General features: G+C 40.9%; 1 protein-coding gene across 1 annotated transcript in view; it reads right to left on the minus strand.

Annotated features, from left to right (window-relative positions):
* The window catches only part of LOC126398409 (heparan sulfate glucosamine 3-O-sulfotransferase 5), a 139,692-nt gene that overhangs the window by 53,182 nt on the left and 66,310 nt on the right, over positions 1 to 20,200 (minus strand). The window contains exon 2 of the mRNA XM_050057725.1: positions 14,598 to 14,673. The gene's annotated coding sequence lies outside the window, so the exon portion shown is untranslated. The remainder of the gene's footprint in view (positions 1 to 14,597; positions 14,674 to 20,200) is intronic.

A 20,200-nucleotide genomic window follows, 5' to 3' on the forward strand; every position in this document is an offset into this window, starting at 1 on the left:
CTGGGCACTGCCTCAATCAGTTATTTGTCTGTGTTATTGTATGAATTTGGTGAATCTAAACTTAGGGCCTGTCCCATTTCTACCCCTTAAATCTTCCACTTGGTATTGAGTGCCCTCGTTTGCGAGATAACCCTTGATGAGGAAAGTGAGAAATATTAGGGTAGAGATCTTTCCCTAAGAAATGGGACAGCACCTCATGCAAGTCGGCATGGCCAGCGTGCAGGCATACGTCACACATAGTAGCGACGTAATGAAAATGCCGGCTCCAGCGCTTGTGTTGTGGCATGTGCTATGTTTATTCTTCTCCATCTGATGACTCAACAGAGAAGAAATGCTGAAAACAGGAGGCGCCTACAACGTCTTGTAGTTCTGATCGATTTTGTTCGAGTAAGTCGATTTGTTTAAATATTTTGACGCTGTGTTCAACCGAGTTGCTGATGAGTTTATGCTAGTCCAACCTTCTGTTGTTTGTATAGCCTACATTCCGATCGTACAGTAACAAATTGTTTTCCAAATCTTGCCGAAGTTGCTGACTTCATCTTCCACTTCACTGTAAGTGTGGGTCGGGGCTCCCTTGGAATCTGTTTTGGGACACCACTAGCCTAGACGTGAACGCGCACAACCAAGTGCAAGTTAGTGTTGTCACGGTACCAATACTGGGACCCACGGTACGATACCAGTGAAAGTATCACGGTTCTGAGTAGTATTACGATACCACAGCGAAAATTAGGCAGATGTGCCTTTTGTCATTTATAAAAAGATAAATCACTTTTCTATAATACATCAATGATATTTCAATAGAAGAAACTACTTATTGACTTCTTATTAGTAGTATTGCTAGGGGTGTGTGGGTATTGGGACAGGCCCTAAGCCTTTAAACCAAAGTCACATTATAACATAAACTAACTAATTGAGGCAGCAGTAGACAAACAGCTCCCGTGTTCAATGAGGTAAAATTACTGTTTTTGTCAACAGTCTGGTCTTGAAGAGAGCATAGTTACGTTTCCCTTTAAGTTCAGTTCCCCATCAGAAAGGGGGAAGTACTGAGTATACAACTGCATAAATGAGACTTGGATTATACTGCACAAGTCATGGGAGAGTTTATAAACTAACCCCTGCTGGACCTCTAGAAATTGAATTCAACATACACTCCTCATTTTCTGATCCTTCATTCACAGTGGAGGCATACGAGAATTCATGAATTCATAATAACACGAGGTAAGTAACTGATATGCAAATGGTCATTTGGGTGATGAAGTATTCCTTTAATCAGTGGGTTTATGACTTATTTTCATGAACGTACAGAGACACTTAAGAGGTCCTGAGTAAAATAAAAGTTCTGAGATCAGCCTGGGCTGTCACACAAACACACACCATATCTGAAACGAAGTGCTTATGATAAAAAACAAAACAACAGAAGAAAAAAAGATCAATCCACACCAAGTTCAGGACTAAATTGTGCAGCAACAGTGATAAGTTGCTTTTAAGGGCTTCTCAGCAAAAGAAAAATACAGCATTGGGTTTAGCCAATCTTGGCGAGCCCAGTGGCTGCTGGTGTTATTAGGGATCATAATTTTTGTTTGTTGACAGGACTGTGAAATCATTGTTGTGCATCAGTGAAAAGAACACTCTTTCATGTTCCTGCCATTCACCTTTATCAGGATGGCTTTTGCTGGTGGGGGTTACTCAGCAATGACTTGGAAAATTCACAAAATAAGAAGTGGACTTGGCGGGTTGGAAAATGCTGACAAATTTATGCAGTTGGCTAACCCATGTCTGTCATTTGATAGGCATATATTTTATTGGTGAACAGCTTTCCTGCCAGCAAAACTTCTGAATCAATTTGCTTGGAAAAGAACTTTAACACAGTCGTCAAACAGCTGACAGCTGTCAAATCTGCATGAACATACTGAGGCCAAAATTAGGTTCATGTTAAATCTGAATGGACCACAGGAAATCTTTATTCTCTAATCCAGGGGTTCTCAAAGTCTTTGAGTGCCACAGGGAGCCAGCATATGATTGAGGCCCACATAGTAAAAGTATACACATAAAAACTGAATATCTTTTCCATCTCACTTCCACATTTAACTACAGAGATGTCCACCAAAACCACCAACTTTAGCGTTGACAGAACGGTGTTGATGATAGAAAGTCCTGGGACACCTGTGAGGTGCCGCTAGTTGCCATGCAACCAGTAGCTTTCTACAAGTGGTCATTCCTAATGTGACAGATGCTTGGTAGGAGTCTGATGCAGTAGCCGAGTGGTGTACTAAATGTTAGCTCTTAAAAGTTGAAGTATTAATATAGACTGGGGATGATTAAAATATAATGCATGCATTTCATGTCACACTCAGGGGCTGCACAAAATGTTTCTGAGGGCTCCTTCTGGCCCATGGAAAGCACTTTAAATAATTATGGTTATCTATAGAGAGTGTTTATGCACGTTAAATTGTAGCCTTCACTGTTGAAGATTTTGTTGTCAGATGCTCCACAATTTGTAAATATTCGCAAGATGCGGCAGCTGTTATTAACTTGGTAGATCAGGTGGTGAAGGCTTCGTGCAACCCACGTATTTTGGAAGGCTGTGATCACGTGACCAATGCACAGACAGGAGAAGAAGGTAGGCTGGGGTGGTGACTGGGTCACAAAACCCAGGACTTTCTTCAGGACACAATTACGCAAACTTTAAGTCACTTTACGGTACGTCCTCACAGTGTTCTTTTCCTGAACTTAACCCCTGTAACTTCATGTTAATTACGTAAATTTATACTAATTTGTAGAATATTGTACAAACTGCAGTGTGTTCATTTTCGTAGTTTATCATACAAACTATTGTATGCGGATACATTGGCTTGTGATAGAGCCAGCCAGAATCAGCCGTAGACATTCATAACGTGCCGTGAAATCATGTTGACAAGTGAGCAAACAAGCAGATAAAGCAAGCATATATTTTGGTGACAATCAAATGTTGGCCATAATGCTCCACCTGGTTGCAATTCCCTGAACACAAGAAGAAAAGCTGTCAAACCTTGTTACCGTCATTTCTGGTAAGTGCGCAACAGCTGTGTCTGATTTGAGACAACAGTACCCTGTCAAATTTGGGCACTATGCAAGTAAGTAAGTAAGTAAGTGTACACAGTGTACTACAGGTAAGTGTACTAACGAAAGTACTCAATTTGAGACACAGCATTTGTGTCTGTAGAAATGTAAAACTTTTCCCTACTCCATCTTCAGTCTCTGTGCAGAGCTGCCTGAGTAAGACTGAACTAAATCCCTGTGATCTTAAAAGGAAACGAGGAAAATTGATGGCTAGGCCTCCATTGCCTGTACTTTATGATGGATGACAGCAGAAGGAGGGGTGGCGGGTGATTTCTATGGCAGATCTGAAAATTTGAATTCCAGCCCCTTCAGAAGCAAGCTATATTTGTGCTGACAGGTGATAATTTAAACACAGTGGAACAGCTGGTTCCAGCGCTGCGCCGTACATTTGAGTAGTTGTGTGTGTCTACGTGTGTGTACATGTGCATTATCTTGAGCCCGTATATACACGCTTGTACGATGGAGCTTGTCATATTTCCTTTCAATCATTTCCATCCGCTCTAAACGTTTGACTTCATGCATATGCAGGCGAGTCAGCCTCAGAAGCCAAGAGCCAGTTAAGGGTTTTCAGAGAGCTCTCCAGCTGTCTCGTCCCCAGCAGGCTGCACACACACACACATCTCCACAGCAGATATTTTTCCTCCTTCTCCTTTCCATTCAAATTTCTCACTTCCTCTATAAACCTAAAAACTTTCTGAGACTTTAAATTTAGATGTTTTTTTGCAGTCCCCCTGTCAATAACTAAATTGGCATAACTTAATCATGTCTGGAAGGAGTTGCTGTTATTAACGTCACACTAAAATCAAAATTATTCGTGCTAAATAATCATTATACACCAACTGTTTGTTTACTTGTGGGCTTATTTAGTCTATTAGCATGACTTTTGGTTCCAATGTCTATACTGTTATTCTATTGGTGGAATATCTGTGTGGGCGGGCACTAAAAACAATACATCTTTTAATTTCCAACAGCATAACATAGAGTCAATCAGCTTGGGCGCTGATTGATAGTTAGTGTGACGAGGTATCCTGCTTTACGGGACTACACAGCATATTTATCCCGTGCCCTGCATCCCACATTTTGAGACGATGTCCCCGAATTTTGATTGGCTCTAGTTTTTAAAAGTCAAACCACCCGCAGGACAGATGCTTTTCTAAAACCTGGCTTTTATCCAATAGCGGTAAAGACAGCAGGGAAGGCTGTCATCACAGGGCTGTGTTTAAAGTCAATCAAACTGCACACATGTGGGTCAAATGCAGGTGAACCTGTCACCGTCTTTGCCACGCTACGCCCAAAGGGGAAAATTGCAATTCACCACAAAGTCACAAGCTATGCAGATTTATATAAACTACCACAAAGAAAAGGAAATGCAGCTACAAAGGCTGGGAAACTACTTATAAGTGGGTGATGCCAGAGGAAGGCAATTCTCAGAGAGTTTTTTGCAAAATTTGCCAGAGTTATTTTTGTAATTTCACACAGGCAGGAATACCACGAGACAACACAATACATGTTAAGACTACCTCTCAACATTGGTAATAGAGTGCCCCAGGAATGGGTCCTAAAACCCATAAATGAGTTAGCATTTTTGCGCTCCCAGTTCCCCTGTCTGGAAGTCAGTGGGATTTTGGAATGGGTTTTGGTTAGATATCTAAAATAAGGTCTGAGGTTAACACAAGTTTAAGACTTTCACATTTTGTTCTCCAACCTAGAATACATCTGAAAATGCCCCACTCATGGATTTTGAAGCTTTTATGTGGCGGTTGCTAAGAAGTGGCTAAATAAGATTACAAAAAGTCAAAAAGCTTATTTTCTGCAACAATCCATAATCCAACAGAAAAATTCCATAGGCTTTTTGGTGAGTGAAATGGGGGATGCTAACTTGTGCATGTGCCTACAGAACACGTCATCCCTGCAGCTTTTTGTGTGTGTCACTTTGTCCTACTGATAAGTCTTATATTGTAAGCAACTGAACATGCTTGCGTTTCTTGAAGACGTTTCGCCTCTCACCCAAGAGTCTTCCTCAGTTCTAATGGACTGTTGCGGAGGGATCCCAAGACTGCATTGTAGGTGGGTGATAAGTGGTGTTGTAGGCCACCTCCTCTGTTCCAGTTTGACATAGATGGCTTCTTCTACACCTCTTTCAAACCATCTGTCTTCTCTGGCCAAGATGTGAACATTGCCATCCTTGAAATAATGTCCCTTTTCCTTTAAATGTACTCGGCTGCCCATTTACATCACAACTCTGAAATTAGAGCTCACATGTGACCTCAACGACTCTGTAAGGGTTCACACCCCACACAGAGTTTAAAGCCTGTGACTCTGCACAGTCCATTAGGACTGAAGGCCTCTTGGATGAGAGGTGAAACTTCTTCAAGGGACTCAAGCAAGTCCAGTTGCCTACGATATAGCACTTATGATCACCATGACCTGGATGACTGAGAAACTTCACCGACACATTGTCCTACATAAACGTTGTTGGGACCTGATCCCTCTATTGCTAGTCCATATCTGTGGTTTGAGCACTCTGTATGTAACTCTGTATGTTATTTACATTATGTTGTGATACCAATTACTGGAAAGTACAGAGTGCTGAAGTTACAGGACTGCTCAGTTCTGTGAGTTAGTCAACTGCCATGGACTAAAGTGATCCATAAAATAAAGACAGCTAACACTAGTATAATGTTGGCTGAACATAACACTGACTTTGTGGAAGTTGCCAGTGGTTCAGCTACTGTTCAAAACAATAAGAACGAAAAAGTAAGTTATTGAGGGAATCTGTGGTAACGTTCACTTGGAAAGTGGAAGCTACTTAACCTAGCTTGCTAACTTTCCCAATGGAGCTAGATAGCCTAGCTTTATAGCTTCAACTTTTTGAGTTTATTACAAACTTAAAGCAAAACGCGGTCCTTGTAAAAGTTGAGGGTTCTAAAGAGACAGACATCTTAAAGGTTAAATGTGTAGGATTTAAGAGGGTTAGGTAGGGGGATATTATCAGAACTAGAATATAATAATTATATTTTCTTTAGTGTATAATCATCTGAAAATAAAGACTGTTGTGTTTTCGGCACCTTAGAATGAGCCTTTTTTATCTACATAGGGAGCGGGTCGGAGATCACCATGTTGCACTGGCACATTTCTAAAGTAGCCCAGAAAGAACAAACCAAACACTGGCTCTAGAAAGGGCCATTTGCATTTTCGCTTCAGCCACCGTAGTTAGCAGCCCCTCTGCGATGAGAGCGTCAGAAAAACAACGATTTTTTAATGTGAAACTGCTTCAGTCAGTGTTTTTACCAGTTAAAATCACTGGGTCCATTAGTTTGGGAGAGAAAAAGACTTCTGCGGATAATTCAGGTCCTGGTAACAACCCTCTGAAGCCTGGATCTTAAGTTATCAGAGACAAGAAGTGAGCACACTCCAGCAGGTGCTGGGCTAGCGGCCTGTCTCCAACATGCCGAACAGCGTTGGGAGAAACACTGATTTATAATGTGAATCTGCTTTATTCTGTGTTTTTACTGGTTAACTGCAGATAATTAGGCTCCTGCCCAATAATGACTTAAGGAATTATAACTGGGAGAAGTTGTAGCTGGTTGCAATCTGCAGTCCCCACTGCTTGATGCCACTTAATCCCAGAAAATCTTACTTACTGTTCCTTTGAATTGCTGCTGGTATATAACCAACACTATATGGGCTTGCCTAAAAAGGAGTAAAACACCATGTATCAGTGTTTGCAGGCTTAAAAGGGCTAAGATGTTTTCCAGTCAGTAGTACACAACAGAAGTTGACAGCCGACTCCTACACTGACTGCATAATATGCAAATATCCACATTACAGTTTGTATTCCCTTAGAAAAAAAATTAATAGAATTCAAATATAGGTTTGATAAAGTAACTAAGAAGTAAAGTGTACACAGCAGAATATAACTTTACATAGTGTAAAGTTTTTTGAGAATGGTATCTTTTACTTTCTGTCATTGAAGTATATCTAACTGATATCTCACTTATATGGCTTGTATTATTCTCCTGCACATAAACACAGTTGCATCAGTAAAATGGCCCCTTTAAGATCTACTGTTTCCCAAATGCCTGTTTCTATTTGTGAGCTACAGTACAATAAATCCATGTGTGATTCATGAATACAATTGCAAATGAACAAATGCGCACAGCATCACAAAATATGAGTAGTCAGCTGAGCGATGACTAATGTAGAATCAGCTAAAATGGCTCAATCACACAAAACAACCTTTCAATAATACAGGGTCAACAAAGTTTTAATAGCAGAGTTAGGCATCACCCCCCATTTGATTTATGGTTTTTGGTGTATATTTGCGTTGTTTACACATGCCAGCAGTCTTAATTTGGTGATATTTCAGAGTGGAATTGTCACTTCATTTCAGAATAAGCCTATAAAGCAGCGAAGGTGCTGACACATGAGAAGAGATATGAGAGGTAGGATTAATCATGTGCCACAGTTCGTGTAGAAGGAGGAACGTAGCTCAGCTAAGCTGGAGGGAAAGAGGCAGAGAGAGGGAGGGAGAGCGCAGCGACATGGGCACATTGATGGATGAGTACGGTGTGGATTTACTGCTCTGCCTACCTACGCTCAATTCCACCCCCATCCAGCTGAGGTTGGTACTAAACTAACAGCACGTGCCAGGCGAGGCAGCAGCAGGTCTCATCAGCCAGCTAAGCAGGACAGGTAAACAGGGCAAAGTCAAGAGCCAAGGTCAGCGAGAGAAGTACAGTCACCTACTGTGTAGCAGCCAGAGACAAAACTAGACCCACATATATCAGTCTGAGTTGTCCACCTTCAATACGGTGTGACTTCGAGGAATGCTCGTGAACATAGCACAGGGTATGAATATTATACTTTCATACTTATTATTTCCCAACTTGTATATTTGTACTGGGAGGCCTATGATAAAGACAAGGCTACAGGCAAGCTTTACAGTTCATTCATAACCTTGGAAACAGCAGCTGACATAACATTGACCCTTCTAGCCAACATCGATGAAAAATTAGCTCAGTATATCAAAATATGTGAACATCTCCAGTCCAAGGGGCAAACAGGCAACTAAAAGCAGCTTAAGAATTTGCTGTCCACCAGCCCCAATTTAATACACCACGTTTGCCAGTCAATGAATCATTAATTTAAACTAGAATTACTGCCCCGCGATTGTATGTCTCCACGCACCAGTCAAGTTTCTCTTACAGTTTAGATCCATGTCTGTGAAAACATGGATGCTTCGCACACATCTTCCCCCCAACAACACAGATGATCTGTACAATCAGCACAGTCTCAAGGTGGGCACCCAAGATTAGTGAATATAAAATGTCACCACATCCTTATTAGACATCTGCGTGAAGTTTCGTCATAGTGAGCGCGTAAATTCTTGAGTTATGGTAAAAAACAAAACAAAAAAAAAAAACATGGTTTATGAGGTCACACTGACCTTGACCATTGACATTCAACCACATAATTCTAATCACTTTATTCCTCAGTCCAAGTGGACATTTGTGCCCAATTTGACGAGATTTCCTCAAGTTGTTCACAAGAATGAAATGGATGCAAGGTCATGGTGACCTTGACCTTTGACTCTTGACCACCAAAATCTAATTCATTCATCCTTGCATACAAGTCAAACTTTGTCCCAAATGTGAGAAAAGAAAAAAAATCCCTCAAGGCGTTCTTGAGATATCATGTTCACGAGAATGAGATGGACAAGGTCACAATGACCTTGACCTTTAACCACCAAAAACTGATCAGCTCATCACTGAGTGCAAGTGGACATTTGTGCCAAATTTGAGGAAATTCCCTTGAGGTATTCTTAAGATATCGTGTTCACAAGGATAGGACAGACGGACCTGGCCATAAAAACACAATCTGTTTGTATTGTCTGTGTTAGGCTAATATGTAAAACATTAAAACTATTTTTTCCCCCGTCATCCTCCTCATGTTTGAAACAGAACAAACAGAGCTTTCAGAACAGAAAGCAAGAATTGACAGTTGAATTAATAATAATTAAATACAAAATAATTAAAAATATTGCAAAACAGTCAACAGTGTTTAAACACAGAACTAAATTAGAACCAGCAGACTCTCTCCCCAGGAGCACACTATATCCACATTACATATTTACACAAAGCACACTATATTTACACCCATTAAGTATCTCACAAATATTTTTATTGCTGGGCTGGCTATCAAATATTAAATGCCTTATCAGGGGGAACCAACACGGTGCCCATGAGCGCCTGGTCGCCCGCAGGGAGCCAGTGAGTCGCCTACAGGGCATGTTCTAAAAATAACTGCCGTCAAGCCAGCCGTCACTCACATCTCTGTGGACAAATTGGCCAACACTGCAACTATAGTGCACCTGTAAACTGAGACCCATGGTAGATGTATTCTACAGCTACATTCTTCCCATGTAGCTGATGGGAAGTGTTAGGAACACACTTGTTTAAGATAGTTGAAGGATACATGTATGACTATGCTGGGTTTCCAAAATAAGGTGTTAACAAAGGGTATATGATGCTGCTGTAATAAAGACCGGCCTTTACAAGACCTGCCCACCACAAAAGTGGTTTTGATAACCTGATAAATCTGTTTACTTCTTCTCTGATTGTGTTCCTAGATTTCACCAATTACTTCAGTATGATCATAACCAGTAAAAAAATATGATTAAACCTACAAAAATATGACCCAACTTTGCAAAGTAGAATTTTCCTGTTAAACCAGACAAGGGTTACAAATATAGCTGTGGTTCTATGCATAGAGGGTATAGATGGGGTATCACCCGATGTGTAGCTGCTGCAGTTACCAGTACTTGCACCTGAATGGCAAAAAAAACAACAGCCAGCATCTGTCAGCCTGCAGTCACATGGAAAGTAAACATGAAAACAGAGGTGGTAAAGAGCTGTTGTGCAATCAGCTGCAAAAACAGATTCAGCAAGAACTCAGGCATAAGTTTTTTATAGAGCGCTGAAGATTAAAGCGACGAGAGCCTATGTGAAGTTTTCTTTACATACTCAGATCAGACTGAAAAATCCTGCATTAAAATAGGACCGGGTATTTATATCCTGTCTGAATTTGTTCCGGTGTTCATCAGGGGTGCTTCACCAACTTTACAAACCGAGTTCAATGCACTCATCATGTGGTGTATAACTCACACTGCAGATACAGTTGTACAATGTCTTCTCTGTTTCTGAAAGAAGTCTGAAAAATAGGGTTATCTCGGCTAGGGTCTGGAGACTATGAATTTATAACAGAAAGTCTGAGTTAGGGAGTGCAATACAAAATAACCAGTGTAAATGACAATGTTTTGATTACTTTTAAGGCTCTTCATGGCCTGGCTCCAGATTACATTTGGGACATGTTAGTCCCTTATGAACCTCTGCATAATTTCAGATCCTCAGGCAGAGGTCCTCTGCTTGTTCCAGAGTCCAGGCTGAGGACCAGATAGAGCTTTTGCAACCAGGGCCCCGAGGCTCTGGAATGACCTGCCCGAGGATATAAGGCTGTCTGAGTCACTGGCTTCATTTAACTCTCTCCTAAAAACATACTTCAATCGGAAAGCATATCCTGACTTTATCTGTGCTGTTTGTTTTATTGCTATCTTATTAATGTTATTTCCCATTTATTATCTTGATTTTAGTTTTGACCTTCTTCATTTTATCTTTTACTTTGGTGACATTTAAGACATGTTGTTTGTTTTATTCTCCTTGTGTTAAATGTTTTTGGTTTTTTTAAAATTTGTGAATTATCATAGAGAAATTAAATGTTGTCAGACAAAATATTGCTCTGCCATGCTAAGTTATTATGTTTGAAAGCTGCAGTTGAAGTATTGGTGTTACTTTAGCATATATATTGTATGCAACTAACTAGTTTTTTGATCACTCAGTCATTTTTCAATTGTTCCATTGGTTAATCTACAAAAGATTAAAAAAATCACATTGTCCCAGAGCACAGAGTGACATCTTTAAGTTGCTTGCTCTGTCCAACCAGCTGTCAGACTCAAATATATTCAGTTTACATTGACCTAAAACAGAGGAAAGCATTAAATCCTTACAATTAAGTATGAACTATTTTAAATGTTTTTTATTCTGATAGGCAGAGGTGGAACATATCTAGCGACATGTTTCTTCCCAGGTGTCAAGCTACATGTGAAACTTAAAGTCCCCCTCCATTAGAAAATGTGGTTTCCTTCTGTTCATGTCCCCTAAAATGTCTGACCTCGACTACACTGACTTGTATCTGTGCAAAGTTTGTCACTAGAGAGGTTTTTTTTACATTCCTCTACTGAAGGGGCCGATATCTGTGCAATCGTTTTCTGTCAGACTTCAACACAACACCGGCTAAGAAACCTGAAACCTCCAGCGTAGAGCGGACTTGTCAGTACAGAGAGCAGAGTTAGCATTAGCATAATGAAAGTTTGACAGAAAACATGTTAGAGTGTACAGTTTTTGAATGTAAACTGGACCCTGGAGCGTCTTTCCACCATCTACCAAAAAACCCCATCATAGCAGATATTACCGTATGTTTCACAACCATTAACCCTGTGTTAGCCACTGCCAGTTAGCCTACAAGCTAACAAACAACAAAAACAAATGAAAGATGCAAACTACACTTGCCATTCTGATACATCCGCTGGTTGCTGAATTTGGTGCACAACAGACTCCTCATCTGAGTCTGGGTCTGACTGAGACTCAAACATGTATAGCTGAATCTCTCTGCTGTTTCCTCTAATGCTAAAGCTAGCCAACTGTATGCATGCTGCTCTTTCACTGGTCAACCCGCAGCGTCGGAGTAATTTCATTACTTTTGGCAGTAACTAGACATGTAACCAATTACTTTTTCAAATAAATAACACAATTAAAATCATTAAAATTTAAATAGGTTCGTTACTTGTTACTTTTGTCTTGATCATGGCAGAAAAACTGAGCCTATTGCCCAGATTTTTTCCTCAGTTATGATCTAAAGCCACCTGTAGTGATGTGTGGCTCAGCTGAGCAGCGCTTAGTCCTTCTGTCTTGTGTGTTTGAGAGAGACAGAGGACAGGGAGGAGGAGAAGGTGTAAGGTGAACTGTGCCAAGTAATGTTTCTGTAAGTTATTAACAACCTTCAAATGCAATGTAACCAGCACATCACTAGCCACCCGACCTTACGGCGGCAAAATAAATGGTGGAGTTATTCAATCAATCACTCAGTCAATCAGCATTAGACTGTCACTGCACATGATGGTCAACAGTTCAGGAAATATGAGCTTGCTTTCCTGAAAATATTGACACTATTTTTCCCTGCTCGAGATGAAGGACAAATTAGGCCTATATAGTGTTGAGTTACAGTCTATGTGTTGGATTTATTAAGGTTAAACTTCAGTATGTATATGCTTTTGTAAATAACCTTAATCACTTTTATTTTACTATGCCTGCCATGACAAGAAATTACTGTCAAATGTCGGAGAAACAGTTGTTATTTCATTTCACTCTGCCAAAAGAGTAAAAACTGACTTGTTGGCTGATTTGAAGGCCTGTGAGGCGACAATAGATCGCCCAATCAAAACATTTCTGTTCACTTTTTATCATAGTGATAATAAAGTACAATCATAAATATTTGTCAGTTGTCTTGTCCCACACTGTGCCATAGCAACACTAAAATAATGTAGCTGTGTTAGTGAATAACAGAATTAAAGCAAATATTATTGTAAAAGTTACTTTCCTGAGTAACTAATTATTTTTTATATGCAGTAACTGGTAAAGTAATTAATTTACTAGTAATTCTAACTAATGACCAATTTTCAGTACCTTGCACAACACTGTCGACCAGTTACCAGTCAATCCCCAGTAGTGTTGTGCCAGCACTGGAGAAAGCAGAAAGCATAACCTGCAGAAAGCATAACCTGAAGCAAGCAGCGATGGTGGGAGAGGCAGAGGCCAGATCCAGAGAAAGAAAGAGTAGATCTGCTTCAGGCCCCTTTTCAGAGTTTTTTTTTACTTTTCATGTGGGAAAATCATGTTACTCAACTCCTATTCTTGAGAATTGGGACAAATGATGTATTTATGTAACCTGGAAATCAAGATGCCCCGCCCACAGCAAATTCGAGTTTGCACTGCACAGGGATCTGGCCCCGATGAGCAGAGCCTGCTGAATCGCCATCGGACCAATCAGATCAGTCTATCTGACAGAGGCGGGCTCTGGGCGGGCGTAACAAGATGAGGACAGCGCTGTGCCATAGGAGTCGAAAAGTAAACAGTCAAGATGGCAGCTGCCGAAGGATCGCATTCGTTAATTTAGCTTTGGAAGAAACGCTAAGCCAACTACACTTATGTTTTTCCTTGAGAGAGGAACAGAAGACTGCCCTAGAAGCCTTCGCTTCCAGGAAGGATGTTTTTGCTGTTTTGCCTACGGGATACAGCAAAAGCATAATATATCAGTTCGCCCCACTGTTTGGCGAACAAATGGGGCTTACTGCAATGAATACATCACCTTGTTTCTTGCTCTGATTGGCCATTGTGCTATCCAATTGCGTGCGGTGGCATTTGAGATGCCTCAGTTAGTGCTGCCCCTTGGGTAGCAAGGGTGTATCGTGAGGGCCAGACTCAAAATCTTTCTAGATTTGTGTCTGGATTTCCAGGCTAGTATTTATGATTAATATATGTACAGTATATAAACAGATTTCTCCTCAGTTATACATGTAAGATGTGACAGTTTGTCTTGGCAATATTTGTCCCTCCTCCACTGTGATTGAACAGCTGAAGTGACAGCGACGAGCTCCATGTTTCGACCCAAAATTTTCCAACTCTTTGCGCTCTGAAAATAAAAAACGCCCAATGTGCAACACTCGAGGCAGAATTCACGCCCAGCAACTCATCGCCCTGCTGGCACTTGTAGTGCAGTGAAATGCGCAGCACTCCCACTCCAAGAATTAAAAAAATACGCTGCCCCCAAAAATAAACCCTTTGGTGGACACAGCCCCCAACATGTCAACTCCATAGCCATTCTACATCAAAACTACATAAGAATTATGGTTCAAAAATGAGTTTTTTGATTGCCATTAAGAAAGTTCTTGGTAACTTTAAAAAAGAAAATGGCTCCTTACTATAACTGCTGTGAAATTAATAACTTTTTGTCAACTCTGTGAGATGTCAACTCATTGCAAGTTTTAATAGTCAAGAGTTTGATCTTTTAAAATGCATTTTCCAAGCCTAAATGGAGAATGATGAATGAAGAATGTTTTGTCCCATTTCTCGGGAATGAGTGTTAAACAATATATTAATTGCATCAGAGTATTTTTACACACTTTAAAACATGTCTAATTTATGGCTCTCTGTTTGGTACATCATACAGATTATTCTGGATTCTAACGGAGTTTACTTTACCAACATATTGGTTTGTTTACAACTCTGTATTTAACCTCTCATATCAGTGAGAGTGAGTTTGTTTAGCTGCTCAGCAGGAGTGCTTGGTGTGGGATAGTGTGAATAAGAGATGTCGATACATACCCTCTATTCCTCATGACTGCCAGAGGTGGTGATTTGCACCTGGATACTTCTTTATGCACACACGCAGATCCAGTATCTGTAATACAGAGAGTAATATTCAGACCAAAGCAAAAGGACAATCACCATTTTTAAAATCTATTCTACAAAGAAAAAGAACTTTGGGGAAGAGCACATAGAGCAGAAACTTAAATGAAAAATGTCCTGCCTCCACCCATTTTGAATTACAAACCATCACACCATGGAAATGTCTGAACAAACCCACTGACTGATTTTCAGCTCCCAGCCCGAGGAAAGGCTCATCCAGTTTCTAGTTTGCATGACAAATGGGATGCAGCGCCTGGCATCCAGTCGGGAGACTGCGTGCTCAGTTAAAATATACCCAGAGATGAGAATAAAACACATCTCATCGCTGTAAAATTGTGCCTCTCCTCAGTTAATTAAAACCAGCCTACTGAGTGTGTGGACGCTCTGGCAAGAGAAGAGTTTTATATTTAACAAGTCAGAAAGCGGTTATGTAAACAGTGACCACCGCTGTGCAAAAACTTCACATTAAAAACACTGTCCTCACATAACTGTCTCATAGAAAGTACATGGGCTCTTCTCCAGGTGTGGATAATGATTGTAGATGCTCCTGTGTTTTGAGGATAATGTGCAGAGAGCTGAATGTAACTGTAGTGCTGGGAGGAGCAAAGCACTACCACTGCAAAGGTTGGGAGGTGAATTCCCACTGGGGTGAATTATGCTAAAAATGGGTGTCCTAATGGTACTGCGAACACTGTGCACTTTGGAGCTCTCTGAAGAATACACCTAAAGACACATGCTGTACAGGCAGGAACAGCTTAAAGGCATTAGAGTCTGGCCCATAAAAAGACAATATTATCCACAAATATTAGTTTATCATACAAGTTTTGGTAGCAATTTGTAAGCCAATAAGTACAAAGAAACTGCAGTGCAGCAATGCAAATGATAAGTCTGAGGTCTCTATTACATAGTGTGTCCACCAGAGAGCACTCCCAATGTTAGCATGCTGAACTAATGGTGCATTCCATTTAAGCTAGGAAGTGGGAATTTCCAAGTTCCTAGTAGTAAATTCCAACTGGAACATCCGTTCAAGTTGGATTTTTGACTCAGAAAGTCAGAGGAACCTCACCAGCCCTGACCTCAAAATCCAAGATGGCTGCTCCATGCATCAACAATAGTGAAAGCTGTAGTAACATACTTTTTTTTGTTTAATGGCATTTCTGTCTTATTTGTGTCTCATTAAATCAGACATACACACAGTACTGTCCAACTTATCTGTGGACAGGTTGCTATGGTGTTTGCATATGCAAAATACAGCATAATGCATGGTTATCAACTGGTATTACTAACAATGGCTAACCAGGCTAGAACTGGTATTGTCTTGGTTGTCTGACTCAGCTAGGGTGTGACATCATCATCCTTCTGACTTCTGAGGTAAATAGAACAGTGAACATGGTAAACATTAAAGGCTACCTGCTAAACATCAACATGTTAGCATGCTAACATTAGCATTTCACTCATAGCACTTCTTTCCCACAGTGAGTATAGTTCCACGGCTAACATAGCTATAGACTCTCAGTCTGTTAAATGTAAAATGTATATTTTTTTATGCTACAGAATACATATTTGCTCCGTAAATCACGTTCTCCTTTAACAGCCCCTATCTTTGCAAATCAGTCATCAGTCAATGCCATTAGCTCTCTATCAGCGTAGATAAGGAACTTGTTTTCATACAATAAACTGTTTAGTTTTTGCAGGACATAATGATATCACAATTAAGTTGACCTTTGACCTTTTACATATAAAATGTAATCACTTTATCATTACATCCTATTAAACATTTGTGTAAAATTTTATAATAATTAGCTTATTAATTCTTGAGTTAAAGCCAAAACCATGTTTGGTGAGGTCACAATGACCTTGACCTTTGACCACCAAATTTTAATCGGTTCATTCTTGAGTCTGTTTGTGCCAAAACTGAGGAAATTCCCTAAAGTTCTTCTTGAAAAATTGCAAGAATGAGATGAAAGCATGGTCACACTGACCTTGACCTATGACCACCAAAGTCTAATCAGTTCATTTCTACATCCAAGTGAATGTTTGTGCCAAATTTGAAAAAAAAAAAAACACTGTATAGTCTTCTTGAGGTATAGGGTTCATGAAAAAAATAGGACGGCCGGACAGACATCCATCCATCCATTTTTTCTAACCGCTTATCCTCTTGAGGGTCACGGGGGGGCTGGAGCCTATCCCAGCTGACATTGGGCGAGAGGCAGGGTACACCCTGGACAGGTTGCCAGACTATCACAGGGCTGACATGTAGAGACAGGCAACCATTCACACCTACGGACAATTTAGAGTCACCAATTAACCTATCCCCAGTCTGCATGTCTTTGGACTGTGGGAGGAAGCCGGAGTACCTGGAGAAAACCCACGCTGACACAGGGAGAACATGCAACCTCTGCAGAGAAGGGGTCCCACACCCGGGATCAAACCAAGAACCCTCTTGCTATGAGGCAACAGTGCTAACCACCACACCACTGTGTCACCCCGGCTGGACGACTAGACAACCCCAAAACATAATGCCTCCCACCACGGCTATTGCCTGTGCAGAGGCATTAAAAAAACAAGAGAAAAAAAGAGAGAGAAATCAACCATTGTTGTTATTTTTAAACTTTGAAATATTGACAGCATGTTGGTCTTAATAATCCAGGGCTGTAGTAGGCATACTGTATTAGCAAAGAAGAATATCACAAGAACCCATGCCTTCCAGGTCCACTTGAGGATTGAGGCAATAATCCTGTCTCTAAGGGAAAAAATGAAATTACTGACAAAATAAATAATCTACAGGCCACTTCTTGCTGATTTTCTGCTTCAAATCATGCTATAAATTATCCCATGCGGGGTTATTTAGTGCGGCAATATCCAGTTATGAGAATATTATAACAAAAACGTTGAAGTCAAAGCACATAGCAATCAATAAGAATTATATTGTGCTTCAGTTCATTTCCCCCTGCCTCAAAAGGGGGCCAGGAGGTAGAGCTGGAGGGGTATATTATGATTACAGCACTGAAGGCTAACCCAGGGGGTCAGGGGCTGCAGGGTCAAATCCCACCGGCTGAGGCACCCAAGAGGCCCACGGTGCACTTTAATCACGTAAAAGAGTGACTGCATCAGGAGGAAATCCTGTAAATCACACATGATAGGGTCATACATAAGGCAGTGAACCTGCGCTGTTCCCTGGTATCACTGCCGCAGTGTGGAGATTACCGCTCCTGTAGGACAACAGACTCTGCCAATCATGACCATGCTTACACATTGGGGTGATGGGAATGTGTTTGCCAAGCCTTGCAGAACAAATATTCATTTACTATATGCAAATATGCACAAGAGTAAATTCATTTTAATTATTAAAATGAGACAGCTCTGTGTGCAACAGATTGTTCTGCTGGTGGATCGGCGGCGTCTTACACCTCCTCTCTAATTATTAACAGCAACATTGTACTTGTACTTGATGAAACAGAACAGAAGTGGAGGAGAGCAGGATTCTCCGTGGCTGGCACACAATGTGAGTCAAAAGGAGATAACTCAGTTTTTCATTCTCTCTGATGCTGATGCACTGTTGATTTGTGGCTTTCTTCCTTTTTTCTGTCTGTCTCTCTTTTCCCCCTCAAACTCTCTGACTCCCTCCATCTTAAACTCCCCTTGGTGCACAGATAAGCTCAAACTTTTGACAACATGGGTTTTATTTTCCTAATTCTGCCCATTGCCCTTCAGGTTTTCTTAAAATGTTCACTTAAGTATTTAGGGTTTTCTCCTTTTGGTCTTCCTTTTTGGAATCCCTAGACTGTTGCACAAAAGACCTGAGCAACCAAAGCAAGGTTAAAAAAAAACTCTCCAAGAAGAGTGATCTGCGACGAGGAGAACCCAATGGATAAGCTTCTGATTTTACACTATAGATCTGACTGCATTCATTTTCGTTGCAATTTCTTCCTGTAGTTGTTTTCTGTTTTCTGATATTTGGGGATCAGATTCACTTTGTAGGATGTGCTTTCTATGATTGTATTCCTCCAGAAGTGTAATCTTTCCTTCTCTGACCAATATGGTTTCCCTGTCTTCTTTTCTTCTGCTTTTTTTTCACTATCTAACCATAAGCCAACTTTGTGAGGCGATAACAGGCATCACAAGTGTGAGTCTAAACAAGCAAACAATCTCCATGGAAACTGTACCGCTGTAAAATCTATTTCAACGCAGTAAATGAGTTAATATTTTAAGGGATTCTGTGCAACTGTGTGAGTCCCTCAGCTAAGGAGAATTTGGAGTAATAAGTGTCATACTTAGGGAGAAAACTTAAGATGTTTTGTGCAACCTGTCCCTGCTTAAAAGTAAAGTAAAAATCAACCACGTTACGTGGCTCTATCCTTGGTGGAAACACAGTGGCAGGTGGTAAAAAAACACCCAAAAAGCCGCTGGAAATGTAGCGATGACTCACTAAAAAACAACTGGTTTTGTTTTTTGTTGGTCTCAAACAGTGGTCTGCAGCTTTCCTTGGCAGACACGCCATCCACCATCCCCTCCACCTCCCAATGATAAAGTCTGCTCACATACTACTACTACTACTTTCCTTCTATGAGTGTGGAAGGGCAGAGAGGTGTGCTCTCCACTCCACTCCTAAAAGTCTGCAGGGGTGCCATATGCTAACATTGGTGGCAATAAGAAACTGCATATTTTGTTGTTTAGTTTGGAGGACTTGTCCCAGACTTCAGTAATTATTTGGTGAATACACTTAATAATGGGGGGTTAGGAAAAATTGACCCAAATGTTTTTCATCTCATAGCAGTCTAGATTAGAGCACAACTGGAAAACACCTGGCCATCTTAGCAATTTTGTGTTTCTCATTCTCCATGTGGGATTCCACTGCCTTCATTTCCATCATGCAGAGTTTCAAAAAAATTTGCATTTCCCTATGTCGTTCAGGGGACAGTGACAGCTAGCTAGCAGACAGTGGCTCCTCTGTAGGGATGCACCGAATATTCGGGAACTGAATATATTCGTCCGAATATTGCAAAAAAACACACATTCGGTATTCGGTGGAATAAGTTAAAAGCAAGGCCGAATAATAGCGGTGTGTTTTGATAACGCAATCAAACAGCGTGCCGTGAGGGGCAGAGTAAAATGTCGGCAGTGTGGCGATCCGTCCGTCACCGCACTCACATTTGCGACTACAAATAGTTTTGCAAAATACGCTTAAATCATTCAGCACGCTGTGTGAGTACAGATTTCAACCACCAGCAGAAACGAAAGGCGAATCCCACCGGTTGTGGGTTGAACGGGGGTCACAGACACAGACAGTAATGTATTCCAATCAAATAGTCAAGTCGGCTCCCATAATATCCTCTTCTTGGCGTGTGGACTGCCCAGAAGTACCTGAACAGCCGAGCCAGCCGAACACAGGTATGTGACGTGTCAGAGGAGAAACAAGCCGTTCACGGCCCACAAACCTCACCGCATTTTAGGGACTGTTCATTACTTATGAAGGGACTTGTCAGGGGAGGAGGGTGGCTGGTTGATTCTTATTTTAT

The sequence above is a fragment of the Epinephelus moara genome, chromosome 12, assembly GCF_006386435.1.
Source record: "Epinephelus moara isolate mb chromosome 12, YSFRI_EMoa_1.0, whole genome shotgun sequence".
Taxonomy (NCBI): domain Eukaryota; kingdom Metazoa; phylum Chordata; class Actinopteri; order Perciformes; family Serranidae; genus Epinephelus; species Epinephelus moara.